At 42.5% G+C, this 6,000-nt stretch overlaps 1 protein-coding gene across 1 annotated transcript in view; it reads left to right on the top strand.

Moving 5' to 3' along the window:
* The window catches only part of grin3bb (glutamate receptor, ionotropic, N-methyl-D-aspartate 3Bb), a 72,892-nt gene that overhangs the window by 47,001 nt on the left and 19,891 nt on the right, over positions 1-6,000 (top strand). The window lies entirely within an intron of this gene.

The raw sequence follows: 6,000 nt of genomic DNA, 5'->3' as shown, positions 1-6,000 counted from the left end.
GCACCTCTACCTGACACACCTGCTTCTCAAATCATCACACCGCTGTCAGCAAAGTCTCCACGTGATGAGGTTTTCCCCTCTCTCTCTCTCTCACTCCCTCCCTCTCTCCCTCTCCTACTCCCTCTCTCTGTCTCTCATCCTGTCTCTCCCTCTCTCTCTGCTGGTGCCGTCACCCGGTTTTGTGATTTTTCATAAATCCTGTGATAAACACCTTTTAACTCCCCAAAGCTGTAAATTACCAGGGCTGTTTTCATCACAGAAGCTTCTCTGTGTCAGGTAAAAAATGGTCCCCGAATACTTCCAGTCCTGTAGATCAGAGCAATACTGACTACCTGGGCCACTCTGCTTTTTAGCTGCCAGTTCTTCACACCAATCCCCCCGTTTTGTCATATAACCTCGATGGAGCTCAAAGGAAGGTCAGTTCCCAGTCCCCTTTCCCCAAATAAACTCATGGGCTGAACATTTAATTGCACATGTCTGTATAAAGGCAAGGTCTGTGGGATGAGATTAATAATGGATGAGCTGGATTAGATCTAAAGAGGCTTCTTTGGAGTTCAGCTAAAGCTCAGTATTTCACATTTTGATGATTTGGCAATATAGTGCATTTGTTTTAAAAAAAGTTTGTTACATTATTCTGTACAATGAAAAGTACAGGAAGGTAATATGTGTTGAGGGCAGATATTGGGGAAAAAAATGCTTGAAAATGAAAATAAAACACTGTGGGCCAGTTTAGGACTGGACTAAGAGGAGTTTTGTACGGAGACATGTTCTCAATTCAAAATTTAATTTATTCTAGGACCAAGTGGTGAAACTGGCCATCAACTTTTTATTTTGAAAATAAATAACAAATAACAAATACATTAAAAATACAAATGCTTTAAAAATTTTAGTACCCTATTACTTTTTCTGGATAACTATTAGTTAATTTTCTGCATAAAAATACTTGACAATCTTAGTCTGCAATGGAACAAGGTAAACGATAGATCTACTGGTCAGGGCCAAGTTTCCAATAATAATAATGTGTTATGTAGCTGATTTATCCAAAGTGACTTACAGTTGATTAGACTAAGCAGGGGTCAAGGGCCTTGCTCAAGGGCCCAACAGCTGTGCAGATCTTATTGTGGTTACACCAGGGCTTGATCCACCAACCTTCCGGGTCCCAGTCATGTACCCGAGCCTATAGGCTACCTGCTGCCCAAATAACTACTGTAGCACACAAAGAAAGCTAAAAGTCCAAAATACTTTCTTGCTACAAAGGTTTTGGGGAAGCTAGGCTCTGATTGGTTCAATTTACACGTGAAATGACAGGTGGATAGGCCGCCTGCAGATTATACAGCACAAGCGTATGAGCTGAACAGAATTGGAACAGAGCGAAAAAAACGAGAGGTTTTATTTCAATAAAAACCACTTGATTAAGAGGGTGACCAGGGTGTATTTCGAAAATACATAAAAGGCTATTTTGGAAGTAAGCTAAATTACATTAAGATTTTTCTAAGCACATAAAAATACATATTACAATATACACAAAGGTATTTGGAGTACTTAGCCTATTTCAAATAGCCTGCTTGTCACAGAAACACACATGTAAACACAGATGTAAATACACATTGAAACACATGTTAACAAACATGTTAACACAGATGTAAACACACATTGAAACACATGTTAACAAACATGTTAACACACATGTAAGCACACATTGAAACACATGTTAACAAACATGTTAACACACATGTAAGCACACATTGAAACACTGCTCCCTGGCTGAGGAAATCACAACCATTGACGAGGTGCCCTCGTGGACCTCCGTGGGAGTAGTTCAGCGTGATGTCGGAGGTCCACACGACGTGGCGGAGGGAACGGACGTCCGACTGCGCCGTTTCTTTTATTCCAGTCACACTCAGAGTCTACAAATGTCATGACTGCTCACATGCCGAGAGACAGGTCGGATCCTGCAAGCCCCTCGCTCTCCTGCTGAGTTCAAACGCTCTCTCTCTCTCCCTCTCTCTCTCCCTCTCACTCACTCACTCACTCACTCTCTGTCTCTCTCCCCCTCACTCTCTGTCTCAGCCTTAGTGCTTTCTGCTTCCCTGACCATACGCCCCTGCTCACACCTAGTGCACTCTCAGGAACAAGCATTAAAATGGGAAAAGTTAACTTTTTCCCTCAATTTTGTCAATTCTTCTTAGCCATAGGAAATCACGCCTGACAGTATTTATTCCCAAAAATTATCCAGTTGTAATTTCTATTTTTCATCCACTTCCGGGAAAAGGGGATTTTACAAAAATGTACGTCATTGTGTACCAGCGGGCCTGTATTTAGATCAAATGTGTATCAAATTTCCGTTCCTCTCCAATCGATATCCTTCCACGCAACAACGTGCATTCTTCCCCCCGGCACCATCGGCTACGGCTCTGCTTCCCCCTCCCCATTCAGCCTCAATCAGATCGACTCCCCGCCTTTCACCCGCGTCTCCACCACACCGCAGCTCTGACGTCCGTTTCAGCTCGTCTCTAAAGGCTCTCTCTGTCCCGTTTCGCGCGGTCCGGGTTTCCGATTCCGTACCCGGACGGAAACGGCCCTGGCGCGTCGTCGTCGGTTCCCGCGCAGACCGTCTCCGCCTCCGCCGCTCTGCCGTGACTGACACCTCCCAGAATCCCACAGAAGCCGCGTTTCCCGCCGCGTCGCGGAACAAAGCCGTTTATTTTTAAATCCCCCCGGTGAGGATTGGCCGCGTCTTTCGTCACGAATATCAAACGTTTGATTAATGTTGTCAGCAGACTCTGCCCCGCCGCCTTCTCCGGTGTTGAGACGTCAACGATCGGCTTTCGAGATGTCCTTCACCTGTTTTGTTTTTTTCCCAACAGACCGAGTCAGAGAGGGGTAGCATATGATCGCGGGAAATCCGCTCTGACAGACCATGAATAACAACGACTTTCCCCCACCTCTGCAGCCCTGGCCGCGGAGGCAGACCAAATTAACAACTTGTCAGGGAGTGTAACTGAAACAATGGCAATGGCGGCCCAAGGTCACCGTGGGAACGCAACAAATGTTTTTGAAAGGATTTATTCGCACATCAGCACATCGCTTCATTTACGAGGGTGTTCGTTTTCTGCGAGTGAGGTGTGCCCCGAGCTTATGATTATAATATTTGTAGCGTAGTGGTTAAGGTAAATGACTGGGACCCGCGAGGTCGGTGGTTCGATCCCCGGTTTAGCCACAATAACATCCGCACAGCCGTTGGGCCCTTGAGCGAGGCCCTTAACCCCGCATTGCTCCAGGGGAGGATTGTCTCCTGCTTAGTCTAATCAACTGTGCGTCGCTCTGGATAAGAGCATCTGCCAAATGCCATTAATGTAATGTAATATCTATCTGGAAATATTCATCATTTTGGCGCTTACTGGCTTTGGACAGTGGCCTGGTGCCCGCAGAGTCTGTGTGGGGAGGGCTAAAGTTCTGATTCAGCCTTAAAGAACTCAAAACAAAACAATTAAATAATTAAAAACATACCCTGGAGTAAAACGCTTAATTTGCCAATTATTTTCAAAACCACGGCAAGAAAGAAACGTTCTGGTCATGAACCTATTGAAAGTGAATTATGAGTTTTCAAAGCAGCAGTTGTCTAAATGTAATTGCAAGACATCAAAGAGCTATAGGCCTATCCCATTGAGCAGATATTTTTACAGGAAACTCTAAACTAACCACATCAAACTGAAGGCTAGCCAGTAAAGTTTGGTCTCCACCAAACAGTCGAGACGAGACAGATTTAGAACGTCTTTTGAAGAAAGTTTTATCAGTGTGAACTGTCCAGTTTCACTCTCTTTGAAAACTGATTGTGTGAAGTCTTAAGCCCGGAGTTTTAGAACAATTAGTGATTTAACGTTACAGTCAACTCGAGTCTTCATAGAAACAGTCGTTTATTTGTTTACTCGGCGCTCTGTTGTGTGGACCGCCTAGTCCAAGCTCGCGGATGTTTTTAGATTTAAACAGGGACGTTACGAGATTTCTCTCGTCTGGTTTCCTTCCAGATTGCAGTTTTTCCTTTAATTTTGCAGCAACTGCAAAATAACTGCATGAAATTCAAGATTCAATGATTCAAAAATGATTACCTAAGTATTCCTGGTGTAGTTATGAATAAATAACCTGTCAGCCTTTGTCTCAAGGTCAGTTTCTCTACCATGGATTTATCTGGCCGTTGAGATTTGATTACGCAGGTCTAAGTAGTTGAAATTTACTTCCCTCTAGGGTCTTTCAGTGCACTTATCCCTGGTTATGGGTATGCACTTCTTGCACCAATTCTTAGGAGACAACAATTCATGCAGGTGAGACCTTATCCAAATAAGTCACGCCAGGCCATATTCGGACCATAGTGGGTTTATTTGCATTCATTCCTTTTCTTCATGGTGACATTTTCAATCTAAAGAAGCCTGGGGGACCTCATATTCCCTGCATTTTGGAAATCCACAGACTGACACAAATCAGGGTAAAGTCACTATCATTTTCAGGGCAAGGATCAGAAAAAGTGCTAACTCAGAGAAACGGCAGTAGAATATGCATTCGTAGAATTGTCTTTTTTTTGGGTCTATTTTGCCGTTGCATACCTGTACATAGGAATGCTGTTATCTACATATTGTATAGGCTTGCTGGAACACAATCAGCCCAGGATCTCTGACCAGAACCAGTATAGTCAATGTCCCTTTTCGTGTGCATGTAACTACAGTATAACTTCTGCTCAGCATACGACCAGCTAGGGGTATGGTACTAGAGTGCAGACTAAGGAGCATTTAGCTAATAAAATTCATTTCCAGCAGTGTATAGTTTGTTAGGCTTGCATAAAACAACACACATTTTTTCACCTGCAAAACATAAGCTTTTCAGTATGCACGCTGAGACAATTACGTACAGACAAAAATAGTTCTTCAGACCTTTTGCCTGAAATGGTTGATGTTTTACTACAGAGAATGTTTTTTGCAATGCCTACTGTATGCCTAAACAGACTCGGAAGCCTTGGGAGAAATCACTCACCAATGCAGTATGCTTATTTTTGGTGATGTTGCCAGCACATTTGAAAGTGTATTCGGCAATTGTTGTGGCTGTGGCTCCATTGTGTTTCTGGGCCCACCAGGCACAGCCGCAAGCATCCACTCAAAAACATAAAATAAAAAATTATAGTGAGAAAATAAGCTTCCACTGAGACCAGGATTGTGCATGTAGTCAATAGGGTTCAGGAGTAGTGACCATTTTATTTTGGGTCTGTAATTTTCGAGCTGGTGTTAAGAAAAGGCGGCGGGGATAGTTAAGGGGTTGTAAAGTTATTGTATCTTTATTTGATGCTGTAAAACAATAAATTGGGAGACACTTTGCCAGAACTGCTAAAAAAATATGCTTGCATTTACAGCTATATTGTTTGCCGTTTTTCTTTTTTGTTGTTCTAAGAATTTCATTTTGTCATCCCATAGTTATTTGGTTACATCGTACTGTTCTGTTGCCAATTCCAGTAAAAAGTTGCAGTATGCTCTGTGTAGAATATTTTGAAGAACTTGGCGTGCTTTAGTGCCGCTTCACTGGATTAAAATGAAAAATGTTAATAGGCCCAGAACCTCCTGTTTAAAGTAAGCCAGGGCTGATGCATCTGCAAATGAAAGAGCTGTCAAGATACCAATAACAATGTAATGTATTCAAATAAAGGTGAATATACAGGCCATACTAAAACTCAGTTTGAGAACAAATATCCTAATGGCTAGCAAGCTGTGATCAGTAACTTGGGTGTTTATTATTTATTTCCATCAGCATTATACATTATTTCACTGACTGTTTGAAAGTCTATTCTCATCTTCAGAGAAAAACACAGAGTACAAACCTTTTTTTACGATTGTAGTAAAATGAGGAAAATTAACAGGGCACAGATATATATTGTTTGGAATGTGCATAGTCCAGTTGTAATATTCTGTAAGTGTTCCTTGTCCTCGTTTCATTCCGCGGTAAGGTTATTTTTTATCG

Source organism: Conger conger, chromosome 4 (assembly GCF_963514075.1).
Source record: "Conger conger chromosome 4, fConCon1.1, whole genome shotgun sequence".
NCBI lineage: Eukaryota > Metazoa > Chordata > Actinopteri > Anguilliformes > Congridae > Conger > Conger conger.
The sequence above is the reverse complement of the archived record's forward strand: the minus strand, read 5'-3'. Positions and strand labels throughout refer to the sequence as shown.